At 30.6% G+C, this 17,383-nt stretch overlaps 1 pseudogene; it reads right to left on the bottom strand.

The window, feature by feature from the left end:
• Positions 1–3,970: 3,970 nt before the first annotated feature.
• On the bottom strand, positions 3,971–16,144 carry LOC124887026 (annotated as a pseudogene).
• Between the last annotated feature and the right edge of the window lie 1,239 nt (positions 16,145–17,383).

Raw genomic sequence — 17,383 nt, 5'->3', positions numbered from 1 at the left:
AATTGTAACCAAGTTAGTCAATAATTACTAAGAAAAATGAACTCAATTCTAAAATAAAATAGCAAGAGAAATAAAAATAAAAGAGATCGATAAAAATAAATAGACTACTCACCAATCACCATATATTCGATGCTTATAGGGATATATAAAAGACTAAGATGATACCCTTCATAATCTATATAGTTAATAATCGTTTATGGAAATTGTAATCAAATTAATAGCTGATAGGAAAAATTTAACTAATTCTAAAAGCAATAATATAGCAATTAAAAAAAACAATAATATAAAAATTCAGAAAAAAATATATGTCAGTTCTCACCATACACGTAACATGGATGAATCTGCTCAAGAGGATAAAGAACTAAGATCTCAATTATCATCTTCTTTAGTTGAGTTTAATTTATAGTAGTTAGTAGCCATTCAAGTGAAATTATTTAGACAATTAATGATAGACTATTAGGCTTCCTAAATTGAAAAAAAAAATTGGAATAAATAAGAGTAATGAAGGAAAATGCAATTAAGAAAGTTAAAAGAAATATTTTCAGTTTTTTGGTATACACTTCTAACATAATTAAGATAACTAAGAGAATAAAAAGAGTGAATCTTAAATAGGTTCTAATATAGTTAATTTTAATGTATAATCAAATAAAATGAAATCTTTTAGAAACACATAATGAAGAGATTATAGTGTAATTGTAATTAAGAGAAAGTCATAGCCTTTCAACTTCTAGAAACGGTGATGAATATTAATATGTAATTAATTTTGCACATAAATGAATAAAATAAGAAAGAGGATTTTTTTAAAGAAAAAAATAGTAAAAAAAATTCAAACAAATGAGGAAAAAGATAAATAGAATTCTAGGCTTTAGAGTGTGCCACGTCAGTGATTCTATAATTTCCTTTCTATATATATATATATATATATATATATATATATATATTGATTTATAAATGTGAAAAAAAATTAAAAATAAGAAAAAAAGATAAATATAATTGGAGGCAATTGAGAGGCGCTACATCATCATTCTTACAATCTTTCTTTATTATATATATGGATGTTGGTTGATTGATTGTTTTTTTAAATAAATGAGAAATTATTTTTAAAAAAATGAAAACTTTATGGGAATATGAAAAGAGACAGAAAGGTGAAGAGTAATAATTAATGTGTAATTATGTGATGTTTAAGAAAGTTAGTCAAATTAAAGAGAATTTATTATGTGTATTTTGAAGGAATTTTATATAACATATAAATGAAAGAAATATGATAAAAATAGCAAAAAAAAACCACAAAAAAAAGATAAATAGCATTAGAGGACTCTAAAGCATGTTTTTAAAAAAAAAATGAAAATTTTATGGGAATATGAAAAGAGACCGAAAGGTGAAGAGTAATAACTAATGTGTAATTATGTGATGTTTAAGAAAGAAAGTCAAATTAAAGAGAATTTATTGTGTGTACATTGGAGGCATTTTATATACTCCCTCTGTCCCATTTTACTCGTTCTAAATTGGGATAACACAGCTATTAAGAAAAATATAAATAACATGACTAGTTTACCATAGTACCCCTATTAAATGATGTTTACATTTTAATTTAAAGAAAAAGTAATTAATGCAAAAGGTAAAATATGAAAAAAAAATTTGTATTGTCGTGATAAGTATAAAAGAACAAGTAAAATGGGACACCAGATTAGGAAATTTGGGACGGGTAAAATGGGACGGAGGGAGTAACATATAAATGAAAGAAATATGATAAAAATAGTCAAAAAAAATCACAAAAAAGATAAATAGCATTAGAGGCCTCTCAAGCATGCCACATAGGATTGGTTAACATTCTTTTTATATATATATATATTGATTGATTTTGATAATTAGGAGTTATGGCATGTTTTGGTAAGTTTGGTTATTTAATTTTTTGGTTTTGCAAATTATCATTTTAAGTTAAATTCTACTGTATTTGTTTTCTTTAGTAATTTTATGTGACATATTTGTGCCCTAGATAAAAAGATTGCCTGTAGAGCTTACTCAATAAGAATTTTATTTTATTTGCTTTATTTAGTTGAACTTTTTGTAGCATAATTGAATTTTTTTTTTTTTTTGAGTTCGTACTTTTATGATTATTCAAGCACCATTGGAACGTTTTGATAATTAATCTTATTAACAACACCAAGAAGGAATATCGAGCTACAAAAGTATATAAGGTTTGATCCATCATGAATATTTATAGGATCAATGAGCTTCTTTTTTTTTTAAACCTTATATATATAAAGTGTAATTTTTTGATGAACCTCTAAATAAAACATGCTACTTCTTTCAGATTTCTCAATGACAGTTTCTGAACATGTTTTTTTCCACTTTGTAATACTCAAAAAGAAACCCTTTATCTACTGGTTTATATTATGGATGTTAACTGCACAGGTAGTGGCGGAGCCACATGTAATTGAGCGACACCCTTCCATCGAAAAATTCCACTATATAGTTTTGTGAAGATATTTTCTATGTATACATGCATCTTACATATTGACATCTCTTCGCTTCTTCGTAAATTTACTTCTTTATATTTTGTGTAATAACCCTCACGGTCATTTTCCTTGTTTCATACATTTTCGATAACTAGAGCATTTCTATATTTGTCCGAAGTTATTTAATTTAAATTGACATTTAGTAGAAATATAATTTATTACCCTTCTAAAATATTTTTTATATTGAATGAATTGTTTAAGTTATATATATTTATATTACTTTATAATTTATATATATTTATATTACTTTATAATAACTTTTTATAGTCTATTAGTATTTTAAGCGGAGATAGTAAATTTAAATATATTAAAATATTACTATATATTACTATAATAGAGATTTTATTAGAAACAATTTTCTATTAATTGTGATAGATTTAAAATATTATCTCCCAAAATCTAGACATACACCATATGCTTATGTAATTAATGACTTATAGTTGAATTTACATCAAGAATAATTATGCATTTGATGGCGTGGAGAAGATTAACTTGTAACAATTCTAGAGCTCTAAAGTGGATTTTCATCTATTCCTAGTTTACATGGAAAGCTATAATACCAGAGATAGATTGACGAAGTGGCAACTGATTGATGATAATAACTGTCCATTATGTAGCCTAGTAGAGGAATTCGTCGAGAACTTATTTCTTTTCATGTTCATATTAAGCAACAGTATGGGAGCTTCTGCTATCATGGGAAGGCTATAACACAAGTGCTATGGCATGGTCAAATTATATAAGCTTGAATGTTGCAACATGTTAATGGTAAAGCAAGTGCGTCTCAAATGTTTAGAATTGTGTTGGCTAGGTGCATTTACATGGTATGGCAGGAGAGAAACAAAAGAGTATTTTCAAGGGAAAGATTTATCATTGGCAATAGCTTAGCCCGCTTGCGCTAGCCAACCAAGATCGGATATATATAGCTGGTTTTACACGCCTGCAGCTGATTCAGCTTCCACTTGTGGGAGATCAAACAGATCTCAATTAGGAGCCGATCCAAGCGGAAAGCAATAGTGAATCCCAAACTTACCCACGTTCATCCAAACTGGCGCATTGGGTGTTAGGATCGATTACCTTCCACACTCACTTGATCTGGCGGAAAAGATGAAGAAAGTTACAGAGAAATTTCGTGAGGAGAGAGAGAGAGAAAGATGAGTGAGAAATAATTTCGTAGTAACACCCGTGAGTAAACTCCACGGCGGACGGGCTATATATATTAACCTTTCAATTGGTTCTTGAATAATCAAAGCGACCAAGTCTATCAAAATAAATTCGATCATGCTACAAAAAATTCAACTGAACAAAGCAAATAAAATAAAATTCTCATTGAGTAGCACTGCATGTAACCTTTTTATCTAAGGGACAATACAGTAGAACTTAACTTTAAAATGATAATTTGCAAAAGAAAAAATTAAATAACCAAACTCAAAACACACCATAACTCCTAATTATCAAAATGATGGTATAACCCAAGTTGGTGGGCAAGTACGACTTAGTGATAATTCAGGATAAAATGATTCAATTGTTCCATCTTCAAGATTGTAAGCTCCCATGTCTTTTCCACGACCACATTCCAACCTGTGGTTCTCCTCAAACCAATCATCAGTGAAATATATGTGATTAGGTTTGAACCCTATAAATTTAGTCTCGTCAATGGAAGTAGCTCCATTAAGGTGCAAAAAAATTGCTGAATCTCCCAAGTTGTTAATCTCTTTCAATTTACCGTTCATTGCATCTACTTCATATACTTCACATTTAATAGTGTTGAAGATTGAGTCATCATCTGGATGCATTTTATAAGATTTGACAATAAGTGAGAGTACATTGTTTAGCTCCGCTAGATAATACCGAGTTGAATGTTGAAACAAGTTCATATTATCGTTGAGACGAACTAAGCGCGACTCTACACGCGGTTCAAGAACACCAGGCCCTGGAACATCAGCAATACAAATTTCACCACCCCAAGTAACAAGATAAAATTGGCCCTTGTAGTAAGTCATATTGGAGACTCCACCTATTCGGACAGCCACATAAAACATAGTCCAGTTGAGATCTCCAGGTCGCCAAAAAGCCAAATGATTAACATCTGTGTTATAGGCAATGACCAAAACATAATCTGATGTGAAAGAAGGATTGGCAGATAAAACAACATTTCTGATGGACCAATAGCGCGATCCTTCAGGTAATCTGTCAAGACCTTGTAAGTCTATTAAGGCAAATTGGTTAGGAAGTTGAATTTGAGTACGGGAGAAAGCATGCAACAGATTTACCTCTTCACCGTCATATGACTGGGTGAGAAGCCAACTCGCTTGATGAGATGGAAAACACTCTCACCCTCTAGCCTCAGGAAGATACAATGTACGCGAGACCTTTCCTTTGGAAAGAGAGTAAAATTCTCGATAATCATCATCTTTATCAGGGAGCATTAACAAAGGAAGTTGCGGAGACAGGTGATCAAAATTGACCTTGGAAGCAGCCGTTCGCCAAGAGGTACAAACTCTACTGAAAAAAATGAAATCTTCCGTCACTTTAACACGCTTCGCGATCAGAACAAGGAGGTCATTGTGCAGCCATGCTCAGTTCGTCATAGCAACAAGAGAATTTTTGCAAACCTTAGAACAACAAGAAAACAATTTCAGGGAATTTATAACAATTCCAGGTACATTCCTATACTGACAAGGATTGGAAAACATACACCAGCTTACCTAAAATATTTATATATATATGTCATAAATGTACACCTTTTAACTTCCATATTTACACAAATTCCTACCCATATAAAGTAAGGAAAACTTCATAAATAGCAAACCATAATTAAGAGATTCATAGTAACTATTTCATAATTACTTAAAATAGCAACTTGTATTTTGTGTTTGAAAAAAATATTGCTATATAAATACATATACAAATAGATTTACTGCCCCTTCTTGCTCAAATTAATTGAGTTAAATAAGGCATAATTACCCATCAATTAAAAGGTGGAGATTCCTTTCCCATAAATATCTCTTAATTAACGTAATTTTTATTATTTTTCAACAACCGATATATCGACAAATCCAAAATCAGAAAAAAAATATCATGAGCTAATTATGTATCTTGACAGACCCAAAATCAATAAAAAATATATCGAAAGCTAATTATGTATCTTTATAGAGAAAAATGCATCTCGGTGGATGTATTATCTATCTTGACAGACCCAAAATTAAAAAAAAAAATGTATCCAAATTTAATTATGTATCTTTGTAAAAAAATAAATTATGTATCTTTGTAAAAAAATATTCGTAGAATATATCGGGAGCTATCTCAACAGATTCAAAATCAAAATCTTTAGTAATTATGTAAAATAGCAGAATTTTCTATAATTATATTTCAAACTATCATGATTTATTTATGTTGTTTGTCATAATTTATACCTTTTGCGAAAGACAAAATGATCTTCTGGACCCCTATACTATGTCGGTTTTGTAAGTTGGACAATTTTACTTACATATTTGTTATCTGGACCCTTGAACCCATTAAAAAGCAACATTTTCCACTCTTTGACCGTTGGTCTTGCCTATGTGGCATTGAAATGGTGACTATGACAAAGAGAGTGTAGTCACTCGCCTGGGTGCGAGTGGGGGTTAATTTTTAGCCAATTTTATATTAAAATAATTAAAAAAATAAAAATAATATTAAAATTTAAGAAAATAATTAAATAGGGGTCTATTTTTCCTCCATCTTTTTTAATTTAAAAATATTTTTAAAAATATAAAAATAATATTATTTTTTTTTAAAACCTTCCCCACTCCAACCCAGCCCATCCCCACCCCATACCCAACCCAACCCCATCCCACCCACCCTCAACCTCTTCCATCCCCCCCACCCCACCCCAACACCCGTCCAGCCCTTCTCCACTCTCACCCCAGCCTCGTCCCACCCTACCCCAGCCCCTTCTAGCCCCTCCACCCCATTCTAGCACCGTCCCTACCCCTCACAACCTACCAGCCACTCCCCACACCCCTCCCAGCCCTGTCCTTACCACCCTCGGCCCCTGCCAGCCCCCACACCCCACCCCAACACTCTTCCAACCCCTCCCCCCACCACCTTCACTTTTTATTTTTTTATTTTAATTTTTCCTCAATTTAATTCTTTTCATTTTTTTTAATTAAAATTTAAATTTGAAATCTTTTATTTTTTTCGAGGATTAAAATTTAAATTTGAATTGAAAGTAAGTGATAGTGAATATTGAAAAACATTAGTGAATTTCACTTGAAAAAAATTAAACTTTTTGCGAATTTGTTAAAGATATTTAAATTTAAAAATAAAAAATTTATTATGTTTTTACATATGAATTTATAGTTAAAAATTTAAAATAATTGGAGAAGAATTTTAATTATTTGGAATGGATTTGATATTTAATTTGTGAGCAAAAATAAAAACATGATTATTCAAATTTTTCTACAATTATAAATTTTTCTTATTTAATTAAATTAATTGTAACATTTAATTTGTTATGTAGCATTTTAAAAATGACTTGGAATTTAATGTAATACTTTTTTTTTATTTTTTATTATTTTATTTTTATTTTTGTTATTTTTTTAAATGACATGGCAGCTGACGTGGGGAGAGTGTGTTACACTCACCAAAAAAGGGTTTAAAATATTATTTTTAATGGGTTCAGGGATCCAGATAACAAACATGTAAGTAGAAATGTTCAACTTACAAAACCGACATAGTACAAGGGTCCAGAAGATCATTTTGCCTTTTCGAAAATATCAGGTATAATATGTCAACTTGTATAAAAAAGTATAATAATATATCAATACTCACTTTTACGAATTTGCAAGTTTATATATCTGAAAAGATGAAATAATTTTTAGAACCCTTGTGGAAAGAAGACAAAACAAAAGGTTAAATAAATTATAAATGGATTGATGTTATTGCACCTGACTATATAAATAATAAATTAATTAAAATAAAATAAAATATTATTTAATTGCACCCGACTTCATAATATAACAAAAATAATAAAAATTACATTTCTAAATATAAGTTCCTCTAAATGTTTATACAGTTAAATATTAGATGGAAACGAAAAAGTTATCAATATAATGAGACTGTCACAATGTCAACCCTTGTGCAGTTTTATGGATTCTTGTTCCTAAGATCACATCCGCAATCCCAAGGACTTTTATATCAAGCTTGTTCTCAAGCATTCGTTTTGTAGCATTTATGTCAGAAATGTCTCTACTAATGATTAACATATCATCCGCATACAAGCAAACAATAACCATGTGATTTGGGGTATCTTTGATGTCAACACATTTATCACATTCATTTATCTTGAACCCGTTTGTCAACATGATTTGGTCAAACTTTGCATGCCACTATTTAGGTGCTTGTTTTAGTCCATAGAGTGACTTAACTAGTTTGCACACCTTTTTTTCTTTAGCTGGAACCACAAAACTCTCGGGTTGTTCTATGTAAATTTCTTCCTCCAATTCTCCATTTAGGAATGTTGTTTTCACATCCATTTGATGGATTTCAAGACCATATACTGCCGCCAAGGAATTAACATTCGAATTGATGTTATCGTTGTTATTGGCGAGTACGTATCAAAGTAATCAAGGTCTTCCTTTTGTTTGAAGCCTTTTCCTACAAGTATTGTCTTATATTTGTCAATAGTACCATCCGCTTTCGTTTTTCTTTAAAGATCCATTTAGGACCTAAAGATTTTTTTCCTAGAGGAAGATCAACCAACTCCCATGTATGGTTGCTTAAGATTGAATCAATCTCACTATTGACTGCCTCTTTCCAAAAGGATGAGTCTGACAACGACATCAATTTTTTAAATGTTTGAGACTCATTTTCTAGGAGAAATGTTGCAAAATCCGATCCAAACGAAGTTGACGTTCTTTGATGTGTACTTAGGGCTGTCAAGTGGGCCGGGCAGGGCCAACCCAGAACCGGCTCATTCAAATTAACCGGGTTGTGGGCCGGGTCGGGTTGAGGTTAAGTGGGCCGGATCGGGCTGGGCTCAACAGTAAAATTTTTAAAAACAACCCTAACCCGGTCCACTTAACTCAATCCGGTCAAACCCATTTAAACCCGATTAAAAATTCGGTCAAACCTGGTAAATTTAAAAAAAAAACTTGTTTTCAATATACACAATATATACCCACATATATACATTTTAAATACGTTAAATAATATATATAAACTATATATATAGTATATACTACATTAGAATTAAAAAAATATATACACAATTACACATATATACGCACCATTCAATATATACGACTATACGTACTACTTATAATAAAACATATACCACAACATATATATACTACAATATATATAAGTATAGATATAGAATTATATACTAATTGATAAAACAAATACACATGTATACATTAAATATATACACAAATATACGCATCATTCAATATATATGTACTACTTTAAGTAAAAAATATACTACAATATATATATATATATATATATATATATATATATAAGTATATATATAGAGTTATATACTAATTTATTAAACATATGCACATGTATATATTAATTATATACGTCTATAGCAGATATATACACAAATATACGCACCATTCAATATATATGTACTACTTTAAGTAAAACATATACTACAATATATGTATATACTAAAATATATATATATAGTTATATACTAATTTATAAAACATATACACATGTATACATTAAATATACACGTCTATAGAAGATATATACATAAATATACGCACCATTCAATATACATGTACTACTTTAAGTAAAACATATACTACAATATATATATAGTTATATACTAATTTATAAAACATATACACATGTATACACTAAATATACACGTCTAGAGAAGATATATACACAAATATACACACCATTCAATATATATGTACTACTTTAAATAAACATATAGTATACTACAATATATATATAGTTATATACTAATTTATATAACATATACACATGTATACATTAAACATATACGTCTATAGAAGATATATACACATACATACTACAATATATATAGTTATATACTGATTTATAAAATATATACGGATGTATACATTAAATATACACATTAATAGAAGATATATATATAAATATATGCACCATTCAATAAATATGTACTACTTTAAGTAAAACATATACTACAATATATATATATATATATATATATATATACTATAATATATATAGTTATATACTAATTTATAAACATATACATATGTATACATTAAATATACACATCTATAGAAGATATATACACACATATACGCACCATTCAATGTATATGTACTACTTAATGTAAAAAATATACTACAATATATGTATATACTACAATATATATATAGTTATATACTAATTTATGAAACATATACACATGTATACACTGAATATACACGTCTATAGAAGATATATACACACATATACGCACCATTCAATGTATATATACTACTTTAAGTAAAAAATATACTACAATATATATACATTACAATATATATATATATATATGTATGTATATACGTATATAGTTATATACTAATTTATAAAATATATACACATGTATACGTTAAATATACACGTCTACAAAAGCTATATACACACATATTTGCACCATTCAATGTATATGTATACTAAAATATATATACATTACAATATATATATATATATATATATAGTTATATACTAATTTATAAAACATATACACATGTATACGTTAAATATACACGTCTATAGAAGATATATACATATATATACGCACCATTCAATATATATGTTGTACTTTAAATAAAACATATACTACAATATATATATATATATATATATATATATATATATATATAAATATATATATATATATAAATATATTATATACACTACAATATATATATATATAATTTATAAAATATATACACATGTATACATTAAATATACACATCTATAGAAGATATATACACAAATATACAAAATATATGCTACTTAATATAATAAATTCTTAATAATATATTATAGTAAATTAGTAATATATTAGAAGCAAGTTTTTAATTTAAACTAGAAATTTAATTTAAATCATTAAACGAAAAAATTACAAAGTAAGGACTAAGGAAGGAGTGAATGAATGTTGAATTTTATTGATTGCGAAATAATCCAAAAAATATAATTTACATGAATGAAAAATCTACAAATTATGCATCATTTTTTCCAACGCATTCATGTTAATAATAATGGGAACTTGCATAAGATAGTCAAAGTCAACGGGGGCAAAATCATGCATTGAACTTGATTCTGCTGAGTTATCCTATGAAGACATAATTTCTTCAAGTTTTAGCTCGTCGTTCGGCTCTGGTTCCATTCCTTGGTTTCTTATTGCCGCTCTAATCCAATCTCTGAGGAAAACTAGAACATTCATTGCATTGCTTCCCAATGAGTGTCTGTTGTCTCTAAGCTGTTGTCGTCCCTGACTAAAGGCGCTCTCTAATGCAACGGTTAACATTGGAACATTCAAGATATATCTAGCTAATCTTGAAAGCACAGGATATTGTGTTTCATTACTCCTCCACCAATCCAACGTGTTGATTCGTCGTCTGCGATCCTCTGACGGCGATCAAAGATAATATTTCAGCTTTTCCTGATAACTTGATGTGTAAGTTCTATCATCAACACTGTTCCAACAAGGTAAATCATAAAAAGAATTAGGAAAATCACTATGTGCCGACCTTTTAGAATAAATTGGCTCATCGGAAGGATGAGGAGCAATAGTTGGAGTGATATTTGTAGGTACGGCTAAGTCAAATAAATCAGCATAGTGATTATATAATTTTTTTATGTATTCATTCGTATCACCCATAGCCATCCACAAATCATATTGTACTTGTCCAGAATCATTGTTAGTCTTTATTTCCAAGTTAGCATAAATAATAGTACTAAAGTGGCACATCGTATTATATTTTATGCACGGATTTAGCATAGTACAAACCAAGTAAATAGGGGGAATCGGGAAAAATTATTTTTAAAATTTAGTAAACATAGCACCAACATCTTCTTTATAACTTTCTTTATTTTTATATTCTTTGAGCAAATCAGAAATATCGGCTATATATGCCAAAATATTACAAATAGTAGGATAATAAGCACCGAAAAATTCAACCGTAGCTACATAAAATTTTTCTAAAAACTTAACAAGATCATTAATTACAATCCAATCAGAATCATGTAGCTTGCAATCAACAGAATCAACAAATGAACCGAAATATTGGTTAAAAGCTAGTGTAATAAGAACTCTATATTTATAACAAGTTTTTAAAAAAATCATACGTAAAATTCCATCTAACATCAATTTCCTTAGGCATCAATATCGGTGCAAGTCCATTTTCTTGAAATTTAATTTTAAATTCTCTAATTCTTTTTCTTCGATTATTTCCTTGAATAAAACCAACAGCAAGACGAATTTTTTCAATATAAAGCTCAAAAAACTCAAGACCATCTTTTACAATTAAATTATATATATGACATGCACACTTAATATGAAAAATTTCAGGCAACGGCGGAGATAACTTAGATTTTAATTTTTTTATAGCAGTCTTGTTGTTAAAAGCATTATCAAAAGCAATACATAAGATTTTATTTTTGATACCATAAAATCCGGCAACTTTAACAATAGAATCAGCAATAAAATCTCCAATATTTTTACGATCTTCATCATATAAAAAAGCAAGAATACGTTTTTGCATCACAAAATTACTATCCATCCAGTGACAAGTAACAGTTAAATAATCATTTTTATTTACAGCACGACCAAGATCAGAAGTTAGGGACAATCTACATTGAATATTTTTTAACAATGTTGATAAATAAAAATAATATTGTGAATGAAGTCTAAAAATATCAGATCGACAAGTACTTCTAGGAACACCATTAAACATGAGATTATAAATTGCTTGAATATAATGAATAAAGGCATCAGAAGAAGGAAAACTAAAAAGCAAACAACTCACAGCTACCATTTTAGCTATTTCTTTCCGGTCCCTCAATTTATTATACTTTTTCGTTACCTGACCGGTTCCTGGGTCCATTCTAGTTTGCATTGGCCCACCAACATCCCCCCATCTCGTGCAATATTTAACTCTCTTTCGTGAGCATCACCTATATGTCTCATTAACGTACCCGTACCCCCTTGCTTGCCTCCGCTTTTATGCTTATATATTTGTTGACAAATATTGCATTGCACCTCAATATCTGATATACGTTCAAAAAATTGTCATGCAATACTAGTTGTTTTACGAGGTCTTGGGGCACGGGGAGGATGGAAAGGGAGATTAACCGATTCAGATCTAACGTTAGCATTTCCTACTGCGGGTGTCTCACCAATATTTTCATCATCTTCGTCTAAATTAACCGCATCTACTTCATTTTCTTTTTCTATACCGTAATTTTCCTGAGCTTCTACGTAATTCATATCGTGAGCACCTACACCTATTTCTTCCTCAAAAGGTGTACCAAGCGGTACCGGAGGCGAAGGCACACGGGTATATCTACTACTTGAAGTACCTCTACCGCTAGTAATTTATTTTTTACTACCACTACCGCTTTCGGGATAAAAATTTTTAACACCTTTAGTAGCGAGGTTTCTTAATTTATCCATAGTATAAATTAAATTAAACTAAAAAAATTAAAATACACAAATATAATAAAATTAAATATTCAACAATTAATAAAAATTAAACGTAAGAGATGGAACGACAATACCAAATTTTAGAAGTATCCAAAGGTTGCAACTTTAGAAACTTCCCCTCGTACTTTGTAAACGCAAAATTAAAAAATTAAAGTGAACACTTTAGGAAATTAAATATATTGAATATTTGAGAATTGAGAATTGAGATTTGAGAGAGTGAAAAATTGTGTGAAAAATGATTTGAAGGTGTAGGGTATTTATAGAATTTTTTTTTGGGATTAAAAAATTATTTTAAAAGTAATTTTTTTTCTTTTTTTAATATATGGGCCCAAACTAGCCGTTTGGACCCAAAAACGGCTATATAGCCGTTGGGCCAATGGCTAGTTTGGCCCAAAATCTAAAATTTTCAAAAAAATAAAAAATAAAATAAATCGGACCGGGTCGGTTAACCGGCGGGCCCTAACCAAAAATCGGCCCCGTACCCGAAACCCTAAAGCCCTTGGGCTTACCGGGCGGGGTCAAATCGGGTCGATTTTTTTAATGGGCCGGTTCGGGCCGGGTCAACTCGGCCCACTTGACAACCTTACGTGTACTACATCTTGGATTCTCATCATTATGTACATCCTCACTTGGTTCATCTCGAGGTCGTTTAGACCCCCTACTAGACTGTTCATGTCTAGTTTTATAAGGATAAATGTTTTAGAAGAATTCAACATTATCTGACTTAATTAACGTATTTTCATTGATATTCGAATGTTCGAATTTATGAACCAAAAACCTACATGCTTGATTACTTTTAGCATATTCTATGAACACGCAATCCATCATCTTAGGTCTTATCTTTACTCTTTTAGACATAGGAACTTGGACCTTCGCTTGACACTCCCACACTTTGAAATATTTCAAGTTGGGTTTCCTTCCTTTCTATTTTTCATATGAAATTGATTGTATCTTACTATGGGCACTGTATTGAGTATTCGGTTATATGTAAGGATAGCTTCTCCCCACAAGTTTTGTGGTAAACCTAAACTTATTAGTAAGATATTCGACATTTCCTTTAATATTCGTTTTTTCTTTCCACAATTCCATTCTCTACACATATTTCCACAAACGGAGATTCATATTCTCTACCCCTATTACTTCTTATCGTTTTGATCTTTTTCTTTAAATGATTTTCAACTTTTATTTTATATTGCCTAAACTCATCCATTGCTTCATCCTTACTGTTTAGCAAATAAACACAACAACATCTAGTGCAATCGTCAATAAAAGTTATAAAAGGCTTTTTTTCACCACGAGATGGTGTTGACTTCATATCACAAATGGTAGTATGTATTAAGTTTAAGGGATTGAGATTCCTTTCAGCGGACTTATACAGATGCTTAGCATACTTTAATTCCACACACGTATGACATTTTGATTTATTGCACTCAAAGTTTGGCAACACTTATAAGTTAATTAATTTTTGCAAAGTTTTATAATTGAAATGTCCTAATCGTTCATGCCATAAATCATTAGACTCAATAAAGTAAGAAGAAACAAAACTTTTATTGATTTCAACGGTTATTACATTCATCTTATATAGACCCTCCGTGAAATAGCTTTTTCCTACGTACACTACCCCTTTGCTAATTATAATTTTTTCGAAAAAAGATACACATTTGAATTTATTTTTGTCAAGAAGTGATACAAAAATCAAGTTCTTAACTCCAGTAAATACAGGACATTGTTGAGAGTCAACACTTTGTCTGAAATCATTTTTAAGCATACTTTTCATGTCCCTTCAACTTTTGCAATTACAGAATGTGCCATGTAAATCTTCTCTTTGCTTTGAGCTGGAGCAAACACAGCAAACAACGGTTTATTTGCACAAATGTGATAGGTGGCACCAGAATCCATCCACCATTCTCGAGGATTTTCCACCAAGTTACATTCTGAACGAATGGCACATAGATCGTCTATTTCATTCTTTAATTCTGCCATATTTGCTTGGTCATTCTTTTTGCCTTTCTTTGGGGCATGACAATCTGTAAACTTGTGGCCAATCTTTCCATAATTAAAGCATTTGCCTTTGAATTGCTTCTTAGGTTGATTACTTTGTTGTCCAGTTTTCTTCTACTTCTTTGAGTTGTTGGGGTCTTCTTGTACAATTTTAGCTCCATTCATTGCAGAATTTCATTTAGACCTCCTCTCTGCGATTTTATTGTCTTCTTCAATGCACAACCTCAAAATGAGGTTTTCGACTATCATCTCCTTTCGTTTGTGTTTCAAGTAATTCTTGAAGTCCTTCCACAAAGGTGGCAACTTCTCAATAATCACAGTAACTTGAAATGTCTCATTCACAATTAAACCTACAACAAAGTTTATGTGAACATTAAGAATATTTTTATCTTATTCAAATAAGGTATCCATTAAATTCATAACTTCCGTAAGGAGATCGTGGATGATGACTTGCAACTCCTGTACTTGAGAAACGACAGTCTTGCTGTCGATCATTTTGTACTCTAGGAACCGCGCAACATAAAACTTCTTGGTTCCCGCATCCTCAGTCTTATATTTTTTTCCAGCGTATTCCACAATTCTTAGATGTCTTCATTACATTGTAGACGTTGTATAAGTCATCTTGGAGACCACTTAGGATGTAATTCCTACATAGGAAATCAGAATGTTTCCGCGCCTCTGTTACAATGAATCACTCCTGGTCCAAAGTTCCTTCGGGTACTTTTGGAGCATCTTCTGAAATAAACCTTTGAGGACATGAGGTTGTTAAATAGAAGAACATCTTTTGTTGCCACCTCTTGAAATCAACTCCAGAATTTTTTTTGGGCTTTTTCGCTAGTGCCATAGCGGGTGGCGCATTTGTGCGACTGGTTGTGGCAATATTAGTTGCTGCCACACTTGTCAAACCATCAACACGACCTTCTGTAGTCATTTTTCCTATCACAAAAAGACAGTCAACTTTTAGTATAAAATTATACTAATTACAAGTTCATAGCAACTTATAAATACCACTTGTTTCTAGTTTAACGATGAAGTTTTTATATCTTTCAATCGTTAAATGAATGAGCTTTAACTTGTGATGAAGATTAATTTCTTCAAATCACTTGTTAAGTTCAAACGGAGTAGAAAACTTAAAGTTTTTATCTCCAGAAACCAAACAATATAGATTATGAGATTATTTCCTTAAGATTGTTGTTTTGGGTACACAATCTGTATGTTACTTCGCTTAACTTCAACTAAGTTCAATACCAAACTTTTCAAGAACAACTAGAAGTTTCAACACCTTCAACACAAGATCAAAAAGACTTTTCAATAGAAGTGTGTTAATCAATATTTTAAAGAAAGAGATGAAGCAAAGTTAAGCGCCGTCCTCCGACTTCACAGAGTGTGCTTAAGGAAATAATTCTCTTTAAGTACCCGAGGTTGCGGAATTTTCTTCCCAGGATAAAATGACTTCACAACTAGAATGTAGTGGTACCTCAAACGTTCTGGTTTTGTTCGAACTCACGGAGATTTTAGAAACAAAAGAAATATTTTTCAAGTGCAAAAATTTTGTGTACAACCTATGGAAAAAATGCAGGTTTATATCTTTTCGAAAGGAAGCAATGGTTCATCAAAAATGTGTATCATTTCGAAATTGTCATGTCTGTCTTTTCGAAAGAGTATATCTTTTCCGAACAGTCACAACCATCTGAACAATAATCCCTTTTCTCGAAATAGTGTGTCTTTTACTCGAAGAGTTGTATCCCTTCCGAGCAACGTTTCTGCATGCACAAGCATGCACGCGTTAATGGAGAAACAAAAATTGTTGCATTTTTCCCTTGGATTTTCGGACTATGTTTCTAAGAAATTTTGTTTAAAAAATTGATCTCATCAATCAAAGCCAAAGTCAAGCTAGCATAGTCCACAATTGCACAAGGCACCTCTTGATTCTTGCGTCACTAATCATGTGGAGTTTGTATTTCTTAATAAAAACACATGAAAGTTTCATTCTTCCATCAATGTGGGAGAATTAGTAGACTTTCCTTATTGAGTACACTTACCTTTTTTAAGTGTTATCTCATTTTTCCCTCCACTTAATTCCCTCCATTTTCTATTCACGCTTTTAACTTGAACCCAACATATTACAGGAGGTTCCAGGCATGAGTTTTCACATTACTTAGCTATCAGT

The sequence above is a fragment of the Capsicum annuum genome, chromosome 9, assembly GCF_002878395.1.
Source record: "Capsicum annuum cultivar UCD-10X-F1 chromosome 9, UCD10Xv1.1, whole genome shotgun sequence".
In the NCBI taxonomy this organism is placed as follows: Eukaryota; Viridiplantae; Streptophyta; class Magnoliopsida; order Solanales; family Solanaceae; genus Capsicum; species Capsicum annuum.
This window is presented reverse-complemented; position numbering and strand designations above follow the sequence as displayed.